This window comes from Manis javanica, chromosome 1 (assembly GCF_040802235.1).
Source record: "Manis javanica isolate MJ-LG chromosome 1, MJ_LKY, whole genome shotgun sequence".
Lineage (NCBI taxonomy): Eukaryota > Metazoa > Chordata > Mammalia > Pholidota > Manidae > Manis > Manis javanica.
Window position 1 is genome coordinate 145,384,005 of NC_133156.1, and position 27,136 is coordinate 145,411,140.

The window sequence follows — 27,136 nt, forward strand, 5'->3', positions numbered from 1 at the left end:
TTGATCAATCTTAAATTTTGCTTGGTTCTCTCACATCCCCAGGTGACTTTGATGTGAAGCAAGAATTGAGGTTTACTCTTAATTCAAGCCTTACATTGAGGAGTCTCCATGGTTTCTCTATCCCTGGTCTCCATATGTTCTTGTTCCAATGCCAAAGGTCATGGAACTGCCACATGTGGCTTGCAACATGGCAGGGGTCTTCTGTGACCCTCTTCTGTTCTTCTCACCTGTAAGCAGTTCCCTACACAACACACTTCACACTTCGACGGGCACAGGAATCAGCTGGGATGTTGTTAAAATGCAGGTTCTGTTTCAGGAGGTCTGGGCATTTCTAACAAGCTCCCAAGGGATGCCGAGGCTGAAGAGGTTGATGGCCCAGGAACCACATTTTGATGGGCTAAAATCTAGAATTTATTTGCTTAATAAACATCACTCCTTCCAAACACCATTAAAATTTCTTTTGAATATGTTTGTATGAGTGGGGAGAGAAGAGAGATTCAGCAAACTGTCAATGTATAACCATCCACACCAATTATTATAAAGTGGATGCCTTCATTTCTTACTGCTTATATGCAATGTAAGCATAAACCCCATTTCAATGAAACGCTGTCACTTTGTAAATAAAATTAGCAGGGCAGCTTTCTTACATGGGAATTCTGACATTATCAGCTCCTTAGGTGTAGAGGACATCCCTGCACTAGGTGGCTGTTCTGAATCTCTGTCCACAGACTCAGTCATACACCTGTGTTCTCTGTAACTCCACTTACCATTGCTTCTGAATTCCCCATTAGGCAGCTGGCTAGAAAGCTTGGCAAGAGCCCTTTGGAGGCAGCCCCACTAGCTCTGTCCCAGGGCCCTGGGCCTTTCTCTTGCCAACACACCACATGCTGAGGGGTCAGCCAGGTGCTCCCTCCTTAGAACCAAAAGAGCATCCCGCCAGCTCAGGGGCTGCAGGCATGAGGCAGAGGCTAACTGCACACACAGTGGCTTTGATGGACTGGCTGACTGATTGACTTACCACTCAACTGTAGGGGCCATCTCTTCAGGAATTCACTTAACTAATTTTCTATCTGTGAACAAATAGGATAATTCTCTATAAAATATATGGTACCATGGTGGCCATCTTTCCTTTTACACCACAGAGCGCTTGGCCAATTTCTGGAGGTGAGATGTGCACACACAAAGGGCTTTGGCGAGAGCTGTGGAAGTTCTCGTAAAGTTCCTGTTAAACGAATGTCCCTCAGTAACATGAGGGGCCAGTTCCACCACGTCCTGCCAATGCCACTACCATTTTTATTAATTTCTCTCATCTGATAAATTTTAAGTGTCACCATTTGAATTTCATCTTTTAGCTACTTCCTATTCATATAATTTGCTTTTTTTTCTAACAGTCTTTCTGTATTTTAATTTAATTTGGAAGAGTTATTTCTGTCAGAAGTTTATCTTGATTTGGGGTGGGTTTACCCCATAATTCATCTCCTCTCCCAGAAGTGCATGTATGTGTCTCTCCAGAATGTTCTTTAGCATCCCAGTTGCCAAGAATGTTCCAGGAAGAGTTTGTTGCTCCACAATAACGAAAGAGCCCAGGGCTGCCAGGGACACCCTGTCCATCCCCTCAGGGGGCATAACCCCTTATCTCCACCCGCAACCGAGTGTGAGTCACAGCAGTTGTGTTCTTGTGTGCTTTGAATGTTCAGGGGGGAGTGATGATTTACATTCACACACTCACATACACACACACACACACACACACACACACATGCATACATACACTCACCTGTTAAAACAATTTTTTAAGAGGTAGAACTAAAAAGAAATGGATTTCTAACTTCTATGTTCTTCATGGCTGTGTTTATAATAGCTGTAACTAAATAGACATGGCTGTCTCTAAAATTAGTTTTCTTTACCCCATGGTATCAAACTGTGCTCATCAGTCGTCACAGAAATAAGCAGGACCACAGCAGACACATTTACTGGCATGTTCCCCACCCCTAGCTGCAGGAAACCTGAACGAGTTTTAAATGCCCAGGCGCAAGGCTAATTGACACCTCCCAGGGGCCCAGCCTTCCTCAGCTTGGTCTGGGAGAAGGAGGCTGCCTTTTCTCTTGCAGAAAGAAGCCAGAGCAGGTTCTAATCAGAGGAGTGTTATCAAATCAGTATCAAACAGATGAGCCTCCCGTGGCAGCATGCACGGCAGGCAGGAGGGAGGGAGGTTGGGAAGGAAACTATTTAGGAGAGTGTGACAGTAGGAAAGAATTAGGATGAGGACCAGGTGGAAGGTTGGCCATAATTACAGATGTTGGTGTTGGGGTGACATGTTACAAGGAGTCCTGAGCTTGATCAGGCTCAGGAACCACACACCTATGCAGGGAGATTGGTCCCAAATCGACACTGGCTGCTGCCCCATTTCACCTGGCTGTCCCTGCAGCCCTGGGTCCCACTCCCACCTGCTGCTCCTGCCGCAGATTACCATTCCAGTGACACTATCATGTCTGGGATCTCTAGAGACAGCTACTATCTTGACTGGCATATTTCTTGATCAATGGGAAAAAAAAAAACATACTGGTGTGCCCATTTCTGGCTTGTCTGGGTCTGGCATCCACTGGCTTGTTAGAGATAATGACATGGCCAAACAATAACTGAGGTCATCAAGCCTCACTTCTTCTGTCTGGATAGCTGCTCTGCTCTACATTTTTTCTTTGTTTCTATGTATTTTAAATATACCATGTCTGCTTAGAAGAAGGGGACACAGCCATAGCATAGTGTGAAAAATCCTGAAGCTCTCTGATAACTGCTTTTGAAAGTTTGTTTTAAATGTGGTCACTGGGAGCCAAGGACATACTTGGGGACTGTCTGAGAAAAGAGCCCTTTGACTAGTTTTAGCCTGGTGCTTGCAAGAGTCCAGATAACATTCCACGAAACCACTTTGTCCAGAAGCAATGCTTTCCTATTAATCAACAGAGGAAGATAACCAGCCTTTAGTTGTGGGCAGAAATGCACATGAGCAAGCAGCACTAATTTGGATGACTTTTGAATCAAGTCACACAGCTCGTAGCTCTGTTACCATGGAGATCACGCTCCTTCTCATCTGGTACACCTGTAACAATTGGGATGAACCTTTGGTTTTGTGCTTTGGCCCCTGTGTAGGCAACACAGAGAATCTTTATACTTGATCACATATGGGAGATCCATACTGGGATAAAGTACCCCCATGCTGGGTTTCACCCCCAGACATTTCAGTTTCTTTGTTTTGTGATTGGCCTTGGACATTGGAAAATTTTTTTACAGCTTTCAAGTTTACAACCTAGTCCAGCCATGATTATGAATCCTTGATTTAATTAGATGAGATTTTAAATCAGTCCCAAGACTGATTTAAAAAAATATGGCAGGGAATTCCACATCTGCGAAAATGGAGTAGATGTACAAATATGCATCTGGTCCTTCCTAGCACATTGTAAAGCTGAACTTCTTATTCTCTTTTAAAAGTGAATGTGGCATGTAACTTGCCTGGGCTGTAGATATGCAAATGGAAGTTAAATATGCAAATGGAAGTTAGAAGCTTTGAGAGTCTATATGTGATCTGCCACATTCCCTTCTACCTACTGTGGTAACTGCAGAAACATGCACTGAGACAAAGCTTTTGTCCATCTGACCTTGAGTAACTATGAAGGGCAGAGTAACCTCATCAACCCACATTGCACAAGTGGTGCGAATGAGAAATAAAAGCACCTTCACCCACTGGCATTTTGGGATTACCTGTTCCTGAAGCAAAATAGTTTATTCTGATACCCTGTAACCCGGCTTCTGAAACCTTAAAATACTATGTACCTGACTGAGAGTTATTTGGGATGACACTAGGTAACAATGAGGATAATTCTGATAAAGTAAATGTATTTTATGTATGAAAAAGATATATGTTCTTTTTTATTGTATGACAACTGTAAACCAGGACTTCACTTGGCAATTTCTGGGACTTGGACAATGTGATTTATAGATTTCAATGTGCTCCCAAGTTTTGTGATTCTGAGGCTGAGAACTGGCAATCTTGGGTTCTTTTGGAAAGGTGGTCCTAAAGCAATAGCAAATGGAAGTGCAGGGAGAGCTATTTCACAAGTTTGTGCTCAGTGAGTTGGATGTCTGGTGAATTTATCTAGAAAGTTCAGAGAAATAAGAGTCAGTTTTCCCCTTTGGGGTTATATCTTATTAGGCTTAGCATTCTGTACTTGAGATTTGTTATTAGCTAATGCTTAAGCAATGAACTAGGTAAATGTCATTCACTCAAGTTCAAATGGATGAAGTTACATGAAAAGTTAAAATAGCAAGGTTGTTTAGCACAGTTGCTTGCTAATGAAGGTAGCTCTGTAATGAAGATGATTATCTTATAACAGGGAGATCCGACTAAGGTTCTCAAGTCCAGATGTATAACACAGCCATCAAAGAAATAGGTAAACAAAGTAAGAGAAAATAAGGAATTATTCCAATCAAATAGCTCATGAAACCATAGATGTCTGAGTTGCTGAACATTAGAAACTGGGAATAAACCTCCACTCTTTGAGAATGGAGAACCTAAACTCTCCCAAAGGAACCTGCTGGCTGCTGCAATCCTGGATGGACCTGAATTTGAAATTGCAAGTGTCCTCTGTGTAGACAAGTCTTTCAAAGCTCAACCACATCCTCCTGTCTTTTCAATACAATTTCTTGTATTTTTGCCTCTGGTTCATGCATTATAAAGTAGGACACTGAAATATCAGTCAGTCTTCCGCTGAACTTTATAAAAACAGCAGTGACAACAGCAGACACATCCCATTTTTGTTCTTTCTTATGCTGAAGACACAAAAATACTGTTACCTGCCAGAGTTGAAGCAGGGTCTATCACCTGTCTGATTGCTGGAACTGTACCTTTTTTATTAGTCTTAACAATGTGTACTTGCATGGCGAATTACATGGTAAAAGAGATGGAAAAACCCTTTTTGATATTCTTGGGAAAGCATTTCAGAACAACACAAGTCACGGTGGCTGAGGTCATGAAGTTGGAACAAGAATGGCCAGGCAGGGCAGTCATGTGAGCACAATCAGGGGGTCCCCGCACGGAGGGCATTTCTTGCCCCAACGACAGCTGGTTGTGGATTCTAAACCTGTTAGTGATAGACTGAGATAATACCTATTGGGTTATTGTTTACTCATTGATATCTGGGGGCATGACACTGACTTCTAGACCTGTCTGGATTTTGGTATATAATTCCTCTGTCGTCATCAGACACATATTAATGACGTTATGGTCCTTATACCTATCCAGGCCATCTGAGTGCTTAGGACTCCACATAGAAAAATCAACGAGATGTGCCCTTCCTTTCAGCTTCCTACTAACAAACAAAGCTGTTTGGCCCTGAAAGAACTTCCACCACTTTTTTGACAGCTTAGCAGAGCAGTGGCTCAGCATGTCAGAATTTGCTCAACAGAACAGGTTATTCTTCTAAATTTTAATTTAATGCAGTTTTTGCTATTTGGGGGTTTAATCTTCCTTGCCATTTATTTACTATTTCCCCATCTGTTCATTGTTTCTTTATCCCTTTTTTCTTATCTATCTGGAGATCCAGTGATAACTTTTGGTATTTGGTAACTCTTGGCTTTTTTCTTTCTCTCTCTCTCTCTCTCTCTTTTCCCCTAGTGGCTGTTCTTAGGTTTTAATATACAATTTTGGCTTATCATTTTTTACCTTTAAATTATATTATAATGTTTTGGTAGACTAAGACCTTGCAAAAGTACAGCTTCATTTCCCCCTTCCCATTCTTCATGCATATGTTATAAACTCCAAAATTATTATTTTTTTCCCTCAATCAATTGTTCTCAAATTGTGGTCCAGGAACCCTTGAATTCCCTAAAACTCTTAGATTGTTCTTAAGGTTGAAACTATTTACAGAATAATTCTAAAACCTTATTTACCTTTTAATGCTCATTTTCTCATGAGGTTATATTGGTATTTTCAGAGGCTACATAACATGTCATATTGTAACAGATTGAATACAAAACACATATGTGAACCCAGCTGTCTTCTCTTAATTCAGACATTGAAGATATTTGCTAAAACATAAAATAATTCCACTCTTCTTGCTAATGTTTTTGTTTTAAAATGTAGATATTATTTTTATTTACATGTATGGGATTCTTGTTATTTTCAGGTGAATTTATATCTTTAAAGTGAATATATATACGGTTTTATAATATGTGTATATGAATATACATGATTTAAAACTATATATTTAACATAGCTTTTCATATGTTAAATATATTAGTAGCTATAATTCACATAAACAAAAGCTCTTTGGTATCCTTGGTGTTTTTTTCTTTTAATGTAAAGGGGTCTTGAGACCAAAAAGTTTGAGAACTGATTCTTTAAGCTTCAACATAAAATTTGAAAAGTCTGTCATATTTACTTACATAACTATTCTTTCTACTGTTTTACTTTCCTTCATGCAGATACAAATTTGTATGAAGCGTCATTTTCTTTCAACTTGAAGAAATTTCTCTAACTTTTTCTACAGGTTCCTGCAATGGATTGTCTTTGCTTGAGTTTGTCTAAAAATGTTTTTATTTCACCTTCATGTTTGTGTATAGAATTCTAGGTTGACCATTGTTCTTCTGTAGAAATTTCTGGTAGACACTGTACTGTCCCCCTCTTATTCCCTAGTCAAAAAGACTAGTTACCCCAGCTTCCAGGAGTGGGTATTTGAGAAGGTCAAAGTCAACTACATATTAAAAAATAAGGCAGGTGGAATGAGGAGTGAAAAAGAGCATTGCATCCATCTTTAATGCAATAAACCTGCCTGTTTTCCCAATTCACGTTATATCTGCAGAAACTGGAATATGTCATGCTACATTCTCCTATGAAGTTTATATTTTTGCCCCAAACTCACATCTTCAAAAACCTTTGTTCTCAGAAACCTGCAGCTGTCAACACTTGACAAATGGATTTTCTTAAACTCCTATGAAGTTTATATTTTTGCCCCAAACTCACATCTTCAAAAACCTTTGTTCTCAGAAACCTGCAGCTGTCAACACTTGACAAATGGATTTTCTTAAGTTTTAAATCCTAACTTATGTTAATGTTTTTTTTATAAAAGATATAAATAAGCAGTTGGGTGACCTTTTACAATTTTTCCTCTGGTATTTATGTTGTTAACAGTGACATCAATAAGCCTTACTAGAAAATTACAATTCTTTATAGAATGTCATAGGATGATATATTTTTATATAGTGTTTGAACACAAATGTGTAGAAATTTTAAAGGACACTGGTCTTTTCTCCTTTGAAACTGACAACCTTAGATCTATTTTAGCAGAAAATGCAGGCACAGACCTCAAAGAAGCAAAAACACAAATCCAGTTATTAGAAGAGAACATGTGGGGTCTATCCAATACCATCAAACATCAAACAGAATTGTGAGAAAGGTTTAAAAAAATGCTTCATTCCAAAATAAATGTGTGTTGTGCTCATAAATACCCCCTTTATAAAAGGGAGCAACACCTTGTAGAAGAGGAAAATCAGTGAAGGGAAAAATTGTTCCAACAGATCTCGGGCCCATTTCAACTCTGTATTCAATGATTTCTAGTCATAGCCATAGCTGTCAATACTGAGGATGGTATTCCTAGGAGGGCTCTGGTATCAACTAGGGCAGATTTCATTGCACTTGCCCTTTGCTCCCTGGAGGATGCCATCCAACTACAGCACAGACAGGTGCTGAACTGTGAAGTCATATCTCATCTGTCACGGAACATAGACAAACAAAAAACAGTAAGGATAGAAAATGCTTGAATAATGGCAAAACGCTATCAACCAACTTGGCCTAATTAACATTTATAAAACACTTCACCCCAAAGAGCAGAGTGCACGTTCTTTTCAAGTGAATAATTAACAGTCACAAAGATGATAACACATACTAATGATGACATGCCTTCCAAGAAATGTAAAATATTTAAATTATATAGTGTATGAGCTCTGCCCACAACAGAATTAAATTAGAAATAAACAAAATTATTTGAAAATTCCCCAGCAAATGGTTGATAATTAAACAACATGATTCCAACTAACACATGGGTCAAAGAAGAAATTATAGGAAACATGAAAAATAATTTATTAAATGATAAATTTTAAAATATATATTGCATGTATGAGATTCAGCTAAAGCAGTGCTTATAAGAAAAGTATAGCTTCACAAGCTCCTATTAGAAAAGACACAGTCTAAGTCATGATCCAAGCTTGCACCTTAAGAATCTAGAAACAGAAGAGAAATTTAAATGCAAAGAAGTAGAAGGAAGGAAATAATAAATTTGAGAGCAGAAACAACAAAGAGAGAAGGAAGACTGGGAAATGAGGTCGCAGGTCAAACCGCTGCCCCAAATTGCAGAGATACACAGGCAGCCACAGAGAATAACAATGTACAAAGCTCAAGTTCACGGGCAGGAACCTCTGTGAGAAACTTCTTTGGTCATGGAACCCTGACCTGTAACTGAGGAATTGTTGAGGGCTCAGAGTGGAAATGCCTGAGAGAGAAAAACTCCAGGGATCACAGCCATGGACGGGGAGGTATGGGGCAAGTACGTATTCTAGATTAATTTACCTGCAGGGGCTCAAGCAGGCTCCCACAGTGAAGACCAGAGAAAAGTCTCCTGTGCTCTGGCAATGCCAGGGGAAAAGAACCATTCTTAAATACACCAGAGCATTCTGTTCTACTTAATGAGGCCTGACCTCCAGAGAAATTGTTTTGCCAGAGCCTAGCCTATTGGGGTCTATCAGAGCCCAACCAACCTGGGGAAAGGGCAACACCCACCGCCAGCCCAGCTAGCCTTCCAGTTGGAAGGAGAGAATCATGCCCACCTTCAGCTCTCTCTAGCTGTCTTGTACCACCTGTAGGGGTGGGAAAACAAACTGAGGAGCCCTTGAGAAGCTCTGAGCATGAGCACAGGGGCACTAAAAGCCCAAGACCTAATCACAGGACCACAGAACATTTCCCCACCACACCACTAAGGACCTATTGATCAGTTCCTTTCACCAGGACATGATGCCCCTACACAAGAAATTACAAGGCAAACAAAAAGGCATAAAGCAGTTTGACACAACAGAGCAAGACTCCGAACCAGACCAGGATTGGCAACGTTGTTGGAATTTTCTACCATGAATTTAAAATAACTATGATTAAAATGTTGAGGGCTTTTCTTTTATTTCCATTTGTAACACTTAACAGTTGGAAAGTGAAATTAAAGCAATACCATTTACAATGGCAAAAAAAAAAAAATCATGAAATAATTAAGAACAAAATTACCAAAAGAGTAAAGACCTATACGTTGAAAACAAAAAAACACTTAGATTATAAAGAAGACCTATGAAAATAAATAGGTATATTATGTTATCTGGTTGGAGGATGGTATATTGTAGTGATGTCTATTTTCCTAAAATTGACTTATAAATTCAATGTATTTTCAACCAAAATTCCAGCAGGTTGTAGCAGAAATAGATGATCTAGATCTAAAGTTTACATCTAAATGCAATTTACATTGAAATAAACAACTCAAATCAAAATTTACATGGAAAAGACTTAGACTTGCCAAAGCAACTTAGAAAAATAGTAACAAATTAGAAGGTTTAAATTACTGTTTTAAAAACTGATGGGAAGGCCATTATGACCACGTACTAATGATGTAAATACAGATATACAGATCAATCCAGTTGGCTAGATGGTCCAGAAATACTAGAACACATACATGCTCAAGAGGTTTTTCAACAAAGGTAATAAGATACTTTATCAGGAAGAGGATAGGGTTCTCACCAAATGGCACTGGAACCAGAAGACGCCCATATGCAGAAGAAAACAGACTGAATTTCATCTCACCACATTGCCAGAAGTCAACTCAATATAAAACTGTTACATAAATGTAAAATAATCTTACATTGTGGTTAAGCAGTTGTGCATTTGGGGAACCATGGATTAGAACCATTTAGAGGGCAAAAGATGTTAGCTCCAGAGGCCACACCCCTACCCCTCAGGCTACATTGCGTTGTAATATCACCGGGTGATCCTGATAGGTCAGAGAAAGTTAAATACAGTAATGAAGTGACCTCCATCTTAGTTACTGATTACATGCTGTGAGCAAAGCAATGAAGCCACAAAGAGTCTGCACATCAAACAAGAAGGGACACAGAGGATGCTTGGTGATGATTAAAAAAAAGAATCACTAAGTAGGGAACATGGATGGGTTGAATAGAGCATCATTCTAACTGTTGATAAACCAACCTTTGGAAAGACTGTGACTGTGAAAATCAACCTTTTCACTCATGAGTCCAGAATGCAGGATTCAGTTCAAGAATGGGTTGACAATCATAAGACATTGTTATTATTTCCCCATACCTAGTTTATGCCTAGAATGTGATCAATTCTTTGTGTACATTTTAATGAATGGATGGTGAACGTTCCAAGCCAAAAGGGTCATCCAAGGTCTTATTATATTCTAGGTTCTGCACTAGTTGATAGACAGGTTATAAAAATAAGTTATTCCTCCCTTTAATGAGAAAACTATGGGTCAGGGGGTTATCAGGGAATTAGAGAAAGTTGTAATGCAAAATAGCACTTAAGTGTGCAAGAAGGTTAAAACCCCATATACTCCAGACTTTTCCAAGAGATACTGAAATATCAGATAAGGCTTCTCGGCGAGGTAAGTCTTTGAGACATTTTTAAACATAAATATGAAAACGTACTGACTATCCTTAGTTCCAGGGAGAAACATGCCTTTTGTTTGCATTACTGTTATTTTTCAGGGTCTGCCTTTTCAATGGACTTTGTAAATTTAAAGCTCTAACTATTGTGCTACACTTCATCTTAGCTGAAAGTCTGAGGAGCAATGCTTTTACTGTTGTGAACACTTATTTAATGGACTCTGAATGAGACTTTAGTACATAAATTACTTTTTTTTACATGACAAAATAATGAAAAGATTAATAGTGCACACACAGTATTTGAAGTGAGGACTCCAGACAAGTGAATTGCTCTAAATACTCAGTAACTTAACCTACAGAAAAAGATGACACTAGTAATAGCAATCTTAAGCAGAATTGTGCATACTTTATATCAAGGCCATAGATATTAGCTTCACCAAGACGGGGGAAACATATGATGACTATAGGAGAAGATTAAACATAAGGGGGTAAAAAAAGAACAAAAACTGATAGCCTATAAATCAAATCACATTCAAAAGAAAACCAGCTGGATATTTTTACAGAGATGGAAAGAGAAACCTTGAGAAAATGAAAAGAACTTCAGTAAAAATCAATAGCTGATACATGCTAGGCCATGCAAAAAGCTTGACAAAAACAGAAACCCTGCATATTAGGAGCATTTAGCACCAGCTTTCCTACCAACTGCTGTGAGAGGCATTTGGAGAAGGAGCAGTCTAGATACAGAGTGAAATGGAATGAATGCGAAGCCCTGTTCCTGGTAAAGGGCCCCCCTCCCAGGGTATGGTTACCTTTCTCACCTAGAAATCATTAACATTTACCTCTATTTCATGTCCACATAAAACTAGAATTCTGCAGGGGACAACATTGGACTTCACAAGGTAGAGATGTCAAATACATTTTTTCAAGTCAACTCTAATCTCAGGTCTGGAAAAAGTACAGAATCGTGATCCTCAATGGGCCTCAAGGAAAAACTTACCACCTCTTTCTCTCCCTCCTGGAAGGCAGTATAAGAACTTCAGACTTTTGGTGGTAAGAAAGCAGGCCTTTAGTTCTCATGTGAGGCTGTATGTTCTCCTTGTAAAGCTCCCACACCACCAAAGAAAAAAACTAAATAAAGAATATTTGGTATTTTTTTACTTAACACAAATCATCACATACACATAGAGATATCAACATATACCTTTTAGCTTTTATCTACCAGCACCTATTTTCTTAATTTTTTCTCCGTGATGTATCCTAAATTTATTGGGAATAATGCTCCCCAGGCAGCCTAGCTGATCTGGGAGAAGCTGACTCCCTTCCTTCATTCATCAGCTCTTCTTACATCTTCTAGATAGCAAGATGCTTCAAACTATTATTTCAAAAACTAACTCAATAACATCCCTAATTGCAAGTGTGACCGCTAGTTATCTAAGCAGTTCAGATTCAGACTGTCTCTGTTTCCTGTGATTGGTTGCAGAACGGATGGCAGTGTCTGGGCCAGTGGGGTATAAGGAGAGGTTTACCACTGGCTCCAGAGGAAATTCCTTCTCCTCCTCCTAAGACAGGGCACAGAACTGTCCTCCTGCCGGCAAATGTGAATAAGGAATCCTGCGGCCCCATGCTCAGAGAACGAGCTCTTCGAGGAGTTAGGCCAGAAAGTCTGGTGGGAGAACAGAAAACCGGGTCTCTATGACTTAGCCGAGCAGTGGGACCCATCATCACCTAAGGTCCAGAGCACCGTGGGTCCAGAGCATGAGCCCTGGGGCCTTCCCATTGTTCAGGACAGATATGGGTAATACTTGTGGTTGAAAACAGCCCAATGTTTCACAGAAGGAACATTTATATATTAGCACATCTCTAATTAAACAGGCAACGTACATTGACAGAGAGGCACCAAAGAAAGGGACTAAATCTACGAAGTTGATATAAATAGGAGACCTGGTCCCAGAGACCAGCATGCCTTTTAATGATAGACAAATTTGTTATTTCCCTTTTCTGGGCTGTGTTTCCCATGCATCCTCATTTTTAACATGCATGTAGACTAGAAAAATTATTCCATGGGACTCAGTAAATATGTAAATGAATGGCAATATCCACACAAAGTCAACTACAATTAAATTTATCATGCTTCCAGCTGGGTCTGATTCATTATGAAGAAGTAAGTTTTCAGATGACTGTGAATTAATGCAGACCATACCCTGCTATAAAACAGACATCAGCACAATTGCTTCAGAATGTTATTTTAAATATTAACTCAGTAGTTACCTCCTAATTTATAGGTGTGCCCCCTGAATTATCCAAGCCAATCAGCTTCAGCCTGTGCCCACTGCCACTGTTTGGATCTGGAGTGGACATGTAGCACCACCTTGGACAGTGAGGTTGAAGGAGGGATTTGCCACTAGCTTCAGGGAAGTTCCTGTTTCTCCGCTGGGGAATGGCCAGGAGCAGCCCTCTCCATCTCCAGGTGGGAATGAGGAGCCCTGGAGCCCCGGTCCCAGAGAATCCATCTTGAGGGTACCAGTCCTGTCAGGAGCTGGGCTATGGATCAGGGACCAGAGACCCAGAAACCTGCATCCCCTGTAACTCCACTGAGCCAGGGGACCTGTCAGCACCAAGGCCAGAGGCTCCTCGGGCCTGCAGACAGGGAGTCTGGGGGCTTCCTGACATCCTTGCTAAGCCATTAGGGGTGGGTTTCTCCCTCAGCTCCCTGGATACACCCCCACATGCTCACGGGCCCTCCAAGAAGGGAATATCAGACTGTTTCTAAGGAAACGTTCCGTGTGCACTGGTAAAGAGAAGGACCCGACGAACGAGGGCTGCCAAGTTTGCTTGAACAGGAGACAGAGCTCCAGAGACCCGCTTGCCTTTTAACCACAGCAAGTTTGTTATTTCCTGTCTGCGCTTGGGCTCTTCTTCAGTTTTATCCCTCAAGCAGGGAAGAAAAATTGCTCCATAGGACTAGACGAATATCTAAATGACTGGCAATGTCCACACAAAGTCAATTATAATTAAATTTATCATGCTTCCAGCTTGTTCAGATTCATTATGAGGAAATAAGTTTTCACATAACTTGGAATTAATGTTAGAATAGTATATCAGTCTTCAGTAAGTTCCCTTGAAGCATTATGAATGTTCAACCAGTGACTGTGATTGAAAATGCATTCCATCCGGAAACCAGCCAGAGGAACCTCCCTACAGAAGAGGAAATGAAGTGTGTGCACAGCCCCCTCTCAAACTGAGTGCCAGCTAAGTTCTTAGAGGAATATCTTTATAATCAGACTTCACAATAGTTGATTCTAATCTGGCCATAGTCCCAAGGGATTTATTCTGCCAGAACACATCTCCCCAAAGTCACCAGTGAAATCTACATCTATGGCAGGGGCATCATGTTTTTGTGGACCTGTTTGAAGCAAATGACTGGTGCATCCAGTGAAATGTTCTCTCTTTGACCTGAGCAAGAGACTTCAAGAGATGGACCAGCTGGCAGTCCTGCTCTTCCCAGACAAACCCTTCCATGCATGGCATGACCTCTGGTCTGCTCGCCAACGCCCAGCCCACCTTGACACCTGTCCAGTTACCAACCCCCATCCTCCAGCTTTTTCTCTGAGCCCCTGAGAGGTTTCCAGTAAATTCCATTTTTGACTAAGATAGCCAGAATCATTGTCCCCTGCTAGTAACTAGAACTGCACTCACTCAGGATTCCTACCTTCCTCACTCCCAGAGAATCCTCACCACATTGGTCACGCCCCAGCACCTTTCTCTGTACTGTAAAGGGAGAGAAGGAGGGAAAAAGATTGGGCTGCTGTCCAACGAGAACCGCGGCTGGATAAGGTAACTGCTGTGAATGCCACCATTTCCACCATGTATCTGCTGCTGTGACAGCCCACTGGGAATTTTCAGCAGTGCCCAGAAAGGCAGTGAAGGAATTCAAATCCAGTGACTTTTGGAGCCAGCCAAATCCAAGTCCAAATGTCAAGCATTGCCTTAAGAGTTTCATCATTTTGGCAAGTTCCTGAACCTCTCTGACTCATTTCTTTAAGATTCATATAATACCACTGAACTTGCACTTTGCTGAAAGGATAAGAGATGTTGAAGGTCATAGCTGCCACTTAAGAGCCCCATAAATGGTAGCCATTAGTGGTAGTATTACTATTGCCAGCTCACTTTTCCACAGGACCGCAGGGCGACAGATGCCCAGTTTGGAGCTGGCCGAGTCTGCTTTGACATCTGGACCTGCCAACTTCCAGCAGTGTGAAAATTCCAGCGTACACAGAATTCCAAAAGTTGGCCACTACCAATCGACAAGCCCTAAACCCGTATCTGAGCCTCAGCCTCCTTTTCTGCAAAAGGGGAACAAAGTGATCCCCATCAAGATTCGTGAAAGTCAAATTAGGTAGTCTTTAAATACCCAGACTGTAACGGCTTATAGTAGGTGCACAATTGCAATTAGTTTCTTGCTATTTTCTCTCCTTTTTCTTCTCTTTTTTTCTCCTCACATTCCTTTGAAAAATAATGCCTGCTCAGCTTTAGCCTCTGGGCCTATGTTCAGCTTCTCCCCTCATGAATCCCCCACTCTGTCCACACCTCTCTAGTACCACCTTCCAGTTACTGCGTCGTACTGTCCCCACTGGATCTGTCAAAGGCTTGTGCCCCTAGCCTCACTGGACCCTTGTGACCCAGTTTGCAGCCTGCTTCCAGCGCCAGCTTCTCCTGCCTGCTGTGCCATCGGTGGGGTTCCCCCTTCAGAGCTGTCCCAGTGACCATCTGCATGCAGTGCACTCTCTACAGTGGCCCCCCTCTCTATGGTGTGGTCATTTTGTACCTCATCTCTTCCCCAATAGATGGACTAATTAATTCATTTTCCCTCTCTTTACTCTGACAATTGAACAGGACAATCTTCATGAAACATGATACAACTAAAGAAAACAAACCTTTCTGAATTTAGAAGTACACATTTTGAGCTGAAAATTAAAATCCTCAAAGTTATTAATATTTATGCCTTTTTAATTTTTGTTAAAACGTAAATTATTTTATAAATGAACCAGAAAGGCTGAATATTTTGGCTTCTTATGGCTGTTGGCACCTTTCTTCACCTCGTTGTGCCTAGAGCAGCTGTAGGTCTTGTGGCTCTGCCGCTTACCAGCGACGTGGCCCCAGCAAAGGGGAGAATCCACTCCCCTCTCTCTGGGCAGGTTAGCACCATGTGGGATGTAGGATCAAAGTGGAGGTGACCCTATTACCTTTCCAATTTCAAGGCCCGTGCTTGGGGCTGAGACTCTTGTATTTATTCACTTAGGTGGGAACACTGGGCAAAGGGTTCCTCTCTAGTCCTTTTAGGGGCTGCCTAGCTCTTCTCTTATGCCTCTTCTGGCCACCAGGCGAGGCTGAACCAGCTGACTAGCAGCCAGCACCCACAGCTCATGACAGCTTGAAAGGTGTCCCATCGGAAGGGAAGCTTTGACAAAATGGCCTCTCAATACAAGTCGATCTGTAGGGACATCACCCTGCTTTGAAGGCTTCTCAGCGTGAAGAACTGCTGCCAGAATGATGTGGGTGCTGACAGAAGGCAGAGTCCAAGGCAAAGCGCTTTACCACTCCCAGCAAAAGCTGCAGCAGAATTATCGCCAGTGGATGCCCAAATCCCACTGGACCATGCTGAAGTCCAGGCCCCGGGGCACAGCCACAGAGCCCTGAGCTCAGGGCATTGTTGCTTCTGTTCTGGGCAGCAAGCAGGCCTGTTCCGGGACTCCACCCAAGCAGAGGGAGGTTGGGTGCAGTGAGGCCTGGACCGTACATTATTTGCTGTATTTTCTCACTTTTCAGACTGACTGTAAGAGTAAAAACAGGTCATTAAGGTTGGTGTTCTTATAAGAAGAGATCAGGACACACACAGTGGTTAGACCATGTGAGAACACAGGGAGAAGACAGCTGCCTACAGGCCAAGGAGAGAGAGAGAGAGGCCTCAGGAGAGACCAGCGCTCTGATCCTGCATTCCCAGCCTCCAGAATCATGAGAAAACAACTTGTGTTATTCAGGCTGCATAGCTGGTTGTCCTTTGTCACACGGACTCCGTGAGGCCAGTGCAGTTTCCTGGTCCTGGTGTCCTTTGGGTTTGCTCAAAAACCTCCTTTTCAGGGTTCCATTCCCGGCAAGTCTCCAACTTCTCTGCTTCTGAGTTTTCACCCCAGCTTCCCTGATTCAGGTTTGCATCAAATTTACTCTGACCCGCGGACCTTCCTCAGGGCCAGCCACGGGGTGGAGAGGGCTGTCCCACCATCATCAACTTAGGTGGCATCTGTGCCTCATCTATCCACAAGCTGAACTTTGTCCACATGATTCACATGAATTGATCCCGTAACCTCCACACCATCTCAAGTGGTAGGAACCTTGACTGCATCGCCTTTCCAGATACGGACACCGAGGGTCATGGAGGTTAAACAGCTGGCCTATGGTGCTGCAGTGAGTAAGAGGCCGAGTCGTGCCTCGCACCCGCGCTCGCAGACTCTAGTACTCCGGCTCTAACAATACAGCAGCAGCTTTACACAGCCCAGCATCTCAGAGCCACAGCAGGCACTGCTGTGTAGAACAACCAACCCACCCCGGCCAAGGCCGTTTCCTGACACTGTGAGTTCATGGTAGATCAGAAACAGGATAAGTTAGAAAAATGTAAACATTTTTCAGATGGTGGAATTAGCCCAGTTGCTTTTTGGTATTTATTTTAACTGATATAATAGTTGGAATGAGAGGCCTTTGTGTTGAACCCCGTTGTGGTCCTTGTGTTATTCCATGCATCAGAATGTCAAATCAACAGGACTAAACACAGGACTAAACTGGAAGGGAACTATAACTGTGTCTCAATGTCTAGACTGTATGAACACATACAGGCTAACAGTCCCATGGTACAGTAAATAATCGCAGTTCCTGGCATGTGCTCTCATTCATGCTCAACACTTCTCCCTACAGTGGCTCAGCTCAGGGCCTGGGATCCTTGCAGCTTGTGACATACATTCCCAAAGGGTCCCCTGCACCTGCCCCCAGCCAGCGGATGGCAAAAGGGCAGAGGAAGCACATGGCTTTGGGAGGCCCAGCATTTGGCCCTTCCATCCACACTGATGCCCTCACTGGGCCATTGCACACAGCTGGCAAAGGGGGCTGGAAGATACAGTCATCCTGGAGCCTGGCTGCGGTCCCATTTCCATGCAAAAAGGATGAATTTTGTTGAATGCCCAGCAGGGTCTGCCACAGCCTAAGGTAGAGGAAAATGATTAAAGTAAAAGGCCCAATCGGACTGTCAATCAATCCCATAGTCACATAGAACTATGGACCCAGTCACAGGTAGGGACAAACTGGGCAGGCCTCTCTCACTGAGCTACCTGCCCACGTAAGACAGAGCTTAAAAGGAGCAGAGGACCACGATCCCTGCAGGCAAGCTCACAATCTAAAGAAGAAAAGGAAGGAACTTAACCAACAGCCATATCCTTCTTTAATCACCTATTTGGTAACATGACCAATCCTAGGGCAGAGAGAGGGAAGGGGACAGAGGTGGGAGTTACACTCATCAGGCTCTCCCGATGGAAGGAAACATGGGGAGTGGGAAAGAAGTGTTCCACCCCACAGTCATCCTGCCAGGACAAACCCAGTGCCCCTCCTTCCAAAAGAACCAGTGTCTCTTTCCTCTGATTTCCTTACAGTCTGAACTTTCTCACAGAACTTTCCCTCTTTTCCATAGAGATCACTATCCCTGAATAGACTGCAGGCTCCTGAGGAAAGTGTCCTTGTATCTTAGCATTCGTATCATTCTCCATAGCTAACATTTGCCCTCATGTTACAGTAAGAGCTTAAGGCTGAACAAACATGACTGAAATTTATAACAGACAGTAAGCAAAACAGATTAGTGTGTATTTATGACATCCTTTTCCTATGGCACAACGACTTTATACTCACAGTATCAAATGCAGCCTACAGAGAACGTCCTGGTTTAAATTCTACTCCTACAGAATGCTATGAAACCCGGTTGGAATCTAATAAGACATGGTAATTGCTCGACTAAATCCACAGATTTAGCGTTTTAGTTCACTTCCCAAATTTCTAAAACAGTGAACTAACTACTTAACAGTTATCAAAATAAATAAATAGCATGAATTGGTTGTAATTTTTTAAAGTGAATTTGAGTATTTTCTTTTCTTGAATATTTCATTTTACCCAGTGCCTGAAACAATGGATTATTAATATGACAGGCAAGTTTCCATGAGAAGACAAAGCTAACTAAAGGCTTTTAATAACAGATGTTATAGATTTGGCATTTGTAAATTCCAACTTGAGGAAGCCATTCATTTTTGTTGGGCTGAGATTTTGAGTTAAAGGATTAAAAGTAAAATGTTCTCTTCCAATTAGGCAGGTCAGCTGTTGGGATTGTGAATTACCAGACATCATTTCAGAGTAAAGGAATATAAGATGTAAACTAATTGAAATTCATGGATTTGTCATTCCCCTTTGAAACATAATTTTGGAAAGGAAACAAAAACACTATTATTGATGGTAATGCCACTTTGTTTTAGTGACTATACTGTAACTACCACCTCAATGACCAGGAAAGACTCCTCTCTTTGGGGCTCCTTAACTCAGCATGCATGTCTCTAGAACTGTACCCACCACACTGACTCTCTCCATTGACCATCTGTTGCCCACACTGGGCAGGAAGACCCTCAAAGGCAGAGTGGCTTCATCCAGTCAGCAGGGAGCCTGGGCAGTGACGGCTGGTGCATGACCGACATTCCTTGAGCTAAGTGAAGACTCCTTACGTCTTTGGGCTCTTAGCCCACCTCTCCAAGCCCTTCACAACCTGGCCCCAGATCCCATGCCAGTCTCAGTTCCCAGCACTGGGGGAACACCTAGGATTGCAGAAAATCCCCTGCATTCCATCTGCATGAGTGTCATCCCTTTCCACGTCCCTGTTCCCTCTGGTCAAGGGGAGCTGCCCCACTTCCAAGGAGCCTCACGGCCAGAGCTGGGGTTCCCTTCGCCTACCCATGATCGCCCTGTGGCTCCTGTTACAGCATCACCATTGTATGGGCTTCGTAGTTACACAGGGCCAGGCCTTTTCATTCACATTCAACTGCACACCACTTAAAGGCAGAGGGCATATGTCTCTGGCAGTACCAGCTCAGTGCTTGACCACTTAGGTGACATTCTAAAATCATTTATTGAACTGAGAGAACTCCCTCAATGAAGCAGTATATGTACTGACAATAGAGAAACAAGAATGGTCTTCCTAACATCAGTCCATTAGAAGCACCACACCAAAAATACTTTAGTCATCACCACAGACTGTTTTCTTAAATTAATATAGTGAAAAATATTTGAATGATCATCTCACTCTCTGAGTGCAAGTTCAAAATAATGCTAGAAGGCATCAGTAACAAATTAACTTGAAATAATAGATTATTATTAAAGGGCAGTGACCAAATTCCAGGAATCTAATTTAAGCATATTCAATAAATGTAATTTTAATCATTTTAATTGTTGGTTATTGAAGTTGAAGAAAGAAAAATTTTCTTGAAAATCCTATAATGTGTCCAAAATAAAATCAGCCCTTGAAGATGTCACTTAATCAAATTTACAAATGAGAATGTGATGAAGCAAGCATTGAGTGGCCTCGATGCTGAGGTGTAAACCTCTCCTACAGGTAATGAAATTCCACCAGAAACCCTCCGAAGTTCAGTTACATTTATGTAAACTTCCAGAAAGCACCCTTTAACCTATACTATCTTTAAAATGGGCCTTAATGATGTAGGCAATCCTCCAGAAGGCGAAAGTTGTACTGGTAAAGTCCCAAACAAGAAAACTACAAAGTGAAAGGCCTTTGTTACGGGCTGAATTGCATTTGTGCAAAATTCACATGTGGAATTCCTAACCCCAATGTTAGATGGGCTATTTAAAGAGATAATTAAGGTTAAAGGGATCAGAAGTGTGGGTCCCTAATAAAATGTGGCTGGTGTGCTTTAAGAGGAAGAAATACCAGAGATGTCTCTCCCTCTCTCCTTCCACATGTTGTATCAGTGATTTCGGAGACCAATTCCAATGTGGGAGGCAGAGGTCCCCCACACAACACAAGCAATTCTTGAACACTAGCAGCATGCCCAAGAACTCAACTCAATTCTGATACTATCTACATGGAGATAGCACCAGATTCCACAGTCTTCCCATAAGACTGCCCCTGAGCTCCCTACATCAGACAGCATTCTCAGCTCCAGGCTGTTACCTGTGCTTCTGACCCACCAGCTGCAGATTAGAGGTTCCCACAGCCGTCTCCTTGGGTTGATTAATTTGCTAGAGCAGCTCGTGGAACTCAGGAAAACAGGTTTACCAGTCTAGTAAGGGGTATGATAAAGGACACAAATCAACAGCCAGATGAAGAGATGCCTAGCATGAGGGATGGGGAAAGCACATGGAGCTTCCATGCCCTCTCCAGATGCCCCACTCCGCCTTAACTCCAGGTGTTCACCCACCCAGAAACCTCTGAACCCATCCCTTTGGGTTTTTATGGAGGCCTCATTACATAGGCAAGATTAATCAAATCATTGGCGATTGGTGATCGATTCAACCTCCAGCTCCTTCCAGTCCCAGGAGGGCAGGGGGTGGGAATGAAAGTTCCAATCCACCAATCACATGGTGGCTCCATTGGCAGCCAGTCCCCCATCCTTAGGTGCTTTCCCAGTCACCTTTACTACTCTCCACACTTCGGAAATCCCACAGGTTTGGGGAGCTGTAAGCCAGAGATGGGGATGAAGACCGAATATTTATTTCTTGTAATAAATCACAGTATCACAGGCACCCTCTGTAGAGTCAAGGAAAGAGGCCTTACCAGGAGCCAACCCTACAGGCAGCGATCTTGGACTTCTGGCCTCCAGAACTCTAAGAAAACCAATTTCTGTGGCCTGAGCCCACCAGTCTGTGGTGTATTGCTATGGCAGCCCAAGCAGACCAATATAGCCTGTTTGCCTTAATTCAAGCATGTTCCACATCTCATCAAGATTGATGATCACCTCTGTGGGAAAAAAATATGAATTATCGGCACTCAACTGGAATTAGTAGGGATTGCCAAAGGATCTAGGGAGCATTGCACACAGGGATATTCATGTGATGAAAATTCCTTGCTAGGCTGTCAGTGCATTTTCCTCTATTGGAGGATTTGGGGCACAAATGATTACTCTCTGAGGGGTAATATCATGCTCAGTGGGAAAGGTGGAACTTTCTAGCAAGTCACAGATCCCTGGCTTCAAATCCCAACACTTATATTTATTAGTTGTGTGACCAGAAGCAATATCCATCATTTCTCTGACATCAGTTTTTCTCAATTCTACAAGGAGAGAATTCTACCTCTCTTTATTGCTCAGAGAAATGTTATGCTGTATTCAAAGTTTCTGGCAGAGAATCGATACTGGCTTTTGGTTGTCTTTGGCATTTCACAGACTTTCAGGACACCAGAATTTTCAGAAGCTGCTTGGAAAGTAAATATTGCCATGGGGATTCTCACTTATTTCTGCATGAAGTGTGCTCAGAATGTTGTCTTGATGGTGGGGCCAAAAGACAATATCAATCAGTACCTACTCAACAGCAAGTCACTGCTATAAAGAACATCACTAGACTTGAACACGAAAGAACTGAGCTTGAGACCAGAATCTGCCCCTTTCTGTAACTAAGGAAAAATTCTAAAATGTCCTAAATTAAGTGACATAAGGGCCAGAGAATGGGGGAGAGAGACAAGGGAAGGTTATTAGTCAGTTAATAGCCATAACTAACCAGAAACTCCGCATTTCCAGGTGAAATCATGTTAGCAATCATCTAGAAGTCCCAGGACCACCACATCTCCATTCACATGACCAGTGTCTGACCGTCATCAACAAGCCACCCATGAGCCTCCCCTATGGACTAGCCACCCACCCCGGCCTTTCCCAACTTTGCGTAAGCCCACCTTCCTTCCCTGCAGACAAGGTGAATTTAACAACTCCCTCTCCCTGGGACCCACACAAGTGTGCTCTGTTTCTTGAGTCTGGCAGACAAGTCTGGGGACTCAGTCCTTGTTCGGGCTGCACCTGTCAAGGCTCAATAAACCCTTTTACTTCAGAGCTCTCTGATCTCTGGAGTCTTTGATTTGTTACAATGTAACTTAAGGCAACTTATTTTATCAAGTTCCTTTTGTGTTAAATGGGAATAATTATTCCTTTTAACTTCACAGATGTTTGTGGGATTCAAAGGCAACACACAAAAGCACTTTCAATTTATCTAAAAAGGAAATCAGTTCAAACGTAAAAGATCGCATTTGTACAGGGAATTCAGACAACAGTGATGGAAAGCTCTGGGGTATGTATTCATTCACCTAATATTCAGAGAAATGATTCTGGGCCCTGTGCTAGGCACAAAGTCTACCTTGATGAACAAGAATTTTGTTCCTGCCTTCAAAGAACTCTCCATTCAAATTTAGTCAGATACTAAACACAGAAGAAAACTAATAAATATATTATTTAAACTGTGGTAAGTCCTATAAATGAAAAGAATAGGCAGTCATGGCCAAGAATATCTGTGGGGGACGGGGGTGGGGACTGATTCAGCCTGAGGGTCAAAACCAGCATCTCACTGCAGGAAGAGGAGGAATCTTTTTTTTTTTTTTTTTTTTTTTTTGAGAGGGCATCTCTCATATTTATTGATCAAATGGTTGTTAACAACAATAAAATTCAGTATAGGGGGGTCAACGCTCAATGTACAATCATTAATCCATCTCAAGCCTAATTCTCGTCAGTCTCCAATCTTCTGAAGCATAACGAACAAGTTCTTACATTGTGAACGAATTCTTACAGAGTGAATAAATTCTTACATGGTGAACAGTACAAGGGCATTCATCACAGAAACTTTCGGTTTTGATCATGCAATATGACCTATAAACAATCAGGTCAAATATGAATATTCGTTTGATTTTTGTGCTTGATCTATATGTTGATCCCACATTTCTCCTACTATTATTATTATTTTTATTTTTAATAAAATGCTGAAGTGGTAGGTAGATGCAAGATAAGGGTAGAAAACATAGTTTAGTGCTGTAAGAAGGCAAATATAGATGATCAGATGATCAGGTGTGTGCCTATGGACTAAGTATTAATCCAGGCTAGACAAGGGCATCAAGACATCCACGGATGCAGAAGATTTCTCTCAAAGCAGGGGGGGTGAGGTTCTGAGCCTCACCTCTGTTGATCCCCAAATTCTCACCTGATGGCCCCCCTGCGACTGTGCCTGTCTTAGGTTGTTCCTCCCTTGAGGAATCTTACCCGTCTCTGGCTAACCAGTCATCTTCTGGGGCCATACAGGGAAATGTAAAGTTGGTAAGTGAGAGAGAAGCCATATTGTTTGCAAAGGTTAGCTTTTTACTTCTTTGCAGATTTATGCCCTGTGGCTTCTATGCCCAGCACTTGTCTCGAGGTATCTTTACCACCGGGAGGAATTATGATACTCGGTAAATTCGATATGAGGCACGAATTCTATTTAAGGGTTGTAATTAGGAAGGAAGAAGAAAAGCTATAGATGTAGCATACGAAGGAAGCTTGGGGAGGAGGAATCTTTTTGAATAAGAATTTTCAACTAATAACTTTTGAAAATTACTGGTAAGTCTAATTTCAAATGTTTTGCTAATTCTTCCTTCTTCTCACAGAAAAAGTCATGTAATTCCACCAATTTCCCAGCAAGACATGAAGGCAATCCATTGCTTGGGTAAGGAGAGAAAATTGGTTCTGTATTACTCATTAAACAGTCAATTTACCAGCCATTGTATTTCTGTCATATTAATCGCATCTAACTGGATTTTGTGATTATACTTCAACCTCAAAATCATTTGTGATTTGCCTTTGAAGCCTTTCAGAGTTTTCCTACAAGGGCCTTTCACAGAAATATTTCTATTTTCTTCCTCCAATTTAAGTTGCCATAATTATTTTAATTATATTTCTACTTTCATTTTATAGCCTATTTCCTTTTTCTTTCACTTGCCTTTAGTTTACAAAAAATGGCAGGTTTTTATAACTTTAACTTCAGCACAATAAAAATAGCATTTTGGCCATTTTTCTAAAGGCAGCAGTTATGAGAGAAACTTTACACTGTAGATACATCAATAAAACCAGATAATTTTCCAGTAAGATGCCAGCCAACAGAATTTGGAGTGACAGTACTTGGAGGTTTCAGTCATCACCATATTCCAACTTGTTGTTTCATTATTAATACCTCCTAAAATATTTCCCCTTTAGTTTCATCTGCTCTTGTAATAATACTCTGTTCTCAAGGGCTGGCAGAGAGGGAGGATGCCCTGCTCTCTCCTAAGGAGCCCATACGCCATCTGTAATTCCTCACCTTCTAAGTGATTTTCCTGCAGCAAATGTGTCCATCAATTCCTTGCTTTTCAGTTTATGAAGTGATGGATTCATTTTGTCATGCATCTTTCATTCACTTCCATGTGTATAAAAGTAGTTTACACCATTACAGCCAGAGTACTGCCACTATCTTTTGATAGTATTAAAGACCCTATTTATACCAAATCCACATGAAATAGACCGATAATGACAACACCAGTAATGCCTTATGTTTTCATTCAGTCTCTTCTCTAGAACTTGAGATGTGGCTGAAGTAATAAGTAATTAAGAATCAACCTGTTCCAGGAAGATGAGTGGTCTTCTACCATCCAACGATCTAATGAAGCTCCCAGGGTTCAGAGGGAGAGGCTTCCAACTTCCCACAAGCGTTGGCATGAGGTTTGCTGGGATCCCAAGCCCTTCCTATGCATTCCCCCCCAGGGAGGGAAGACAGACATGGGGAATGGTTAGTCTTTTCTTCTCTCATGTTTCCAGGCTGGTCAGCGCCAGCTCTAACTTAAGCCATTCTGCTTAGGGTCCATGATGTCAGAATAGTTTATCTTCTTTCTGGGCCCCTAAAATTCATGTAACTTTGGGAAAATGGGCCTTTTAAGTAGCCTTAATTCTGTAGGTAACATATAATATCCAGGGAATACATCTGATTGTGTTTTCTCATATAGATATCTCCATCCTCTCTGCTGAACCACACAATCCTGAGAAAAATCAGCTATTAATCATCTTCCTATAGCTCTTCAAAGTTTATATAAGACTCATATCAGTCTCTCTTTTTGGTTCTGATCCACACGTCATACATGGGGAAGAAAGAGAAGTTATTGGCTCCATTGCAGAGGTGAGGAAAATAAGAAAAAAGTGGTGATTCCACCAAGGTTCCAAAGCTCACACTCGGCTAGCCTCAGCCAGGCTGCCCACTCCCCGAGCTGATCCCCTCCCACGATAGCACCACCGCCTGGCTGCCCCTACTGACTGCGGGCCCACCATCTTTCCATGGCAGGAACTACCACAGGTTCCAGGGGTCAAGGGATAAAAGATGCATGAATATCATGTGTGTATTAAATGCTCTTGGTCCCTATCTCTGTTATTTGACTTCATAAGGACCTGGTTGCATTTTTTAAAAAACTATCAGTGTCATTTCTTCTTTGTGGTAATTGCATGTAGCGTGTGGCAGAGCAGCTATCCCACTCAGAACCAGAATGGGCAGGAGGAAATGAACAGAACCATCTTTTCCTGTATGTGTCTTCAAATCAAAGGCTTCATTTATGATTTCTCTCTGCGCTTAGCTTTTATCAATTGTTCTGTGCTTACCCTTGGGATGCTTCCCTTCATAAGAAGTTTGTGTAGGATTCATTGTGTACTTCAGTCTTTGCTTTACTATCTCTCATCAGTTTGCTGAAGTGTTAGGCCTTAATGACTCCAATATTGCTTATCCTCTTTTCTCCTCTCTTATTTTGGGGCTCTCCTTCAATACCGGTAAACCTTCACCATGCCCCATATATCTCCTAGGTTTGTACCTGTTTTTTGTAGGAGGAGAAGACCTCTCCACAGAAGCAAAGGAGGCCAGGAGATCTCAGAGTGCAATTTTCAAAGTGTTGAAAAAAAATAAATGTCACTTCATATTTATATACCCATTAAAATACAATTTATAAATAAAGGCAAAATGAGACATTTCAGACAGATAAAACCAGCTAGAATTTGTAACCAGAAGATACCCCTTCAAAAAAAAGATCCTAGAAGAAAGAATAAAGATAACAGGAGTAATGAAAACCAAGAAAAATGATAAATATGTGTGTAAATTCAAAGAAATACAGACTTTGTAAAAATAGTAATAATATTTTTTTGGCTTTGAAACACCTAGAGAATAAAAATACTGGACTACAAAGCACAAAATATGGGATAAATTACCCACAATGGGGGAAAGGACAGTCTTTGGAAAAAATCATAATGGATCAAGTGGATATTCACAAGGGGAAATATATTGGCTTCAACTTCGTACCATAGACAAAAATCAATTCCAAGTA

The 27,136-nt window shown here is 41.7% G+C and overlaps 1 long non-coding RNA gene across 1 annotated transcript in view; it reads left to right on the forward strand.

Moving 5' to 3' along the window:
- LOC140849114 (uncharacterized) overlaps positions 1 to 27,136 on the forward strand; it is a 48,401-nt gene that overhangs the window by 13,366 nt on the left and 7,899 nt on the right. Inside the window, exons 3-5 of the long non-coding RNA XR_012130695.1 lie at positions 24,413 to 24,471; positions 25,344 to 25,499; positions 25,781 to 25,950. This is a non-coding gene — a long non-coding RNA (uncharacterized lncRNA). The remainder of the gene's footprint in view (positions 1 to 24,412; positions 24,472 to 25,343; positions 25,500 to 25,780; positions 25,951 to 27,136) is intronic.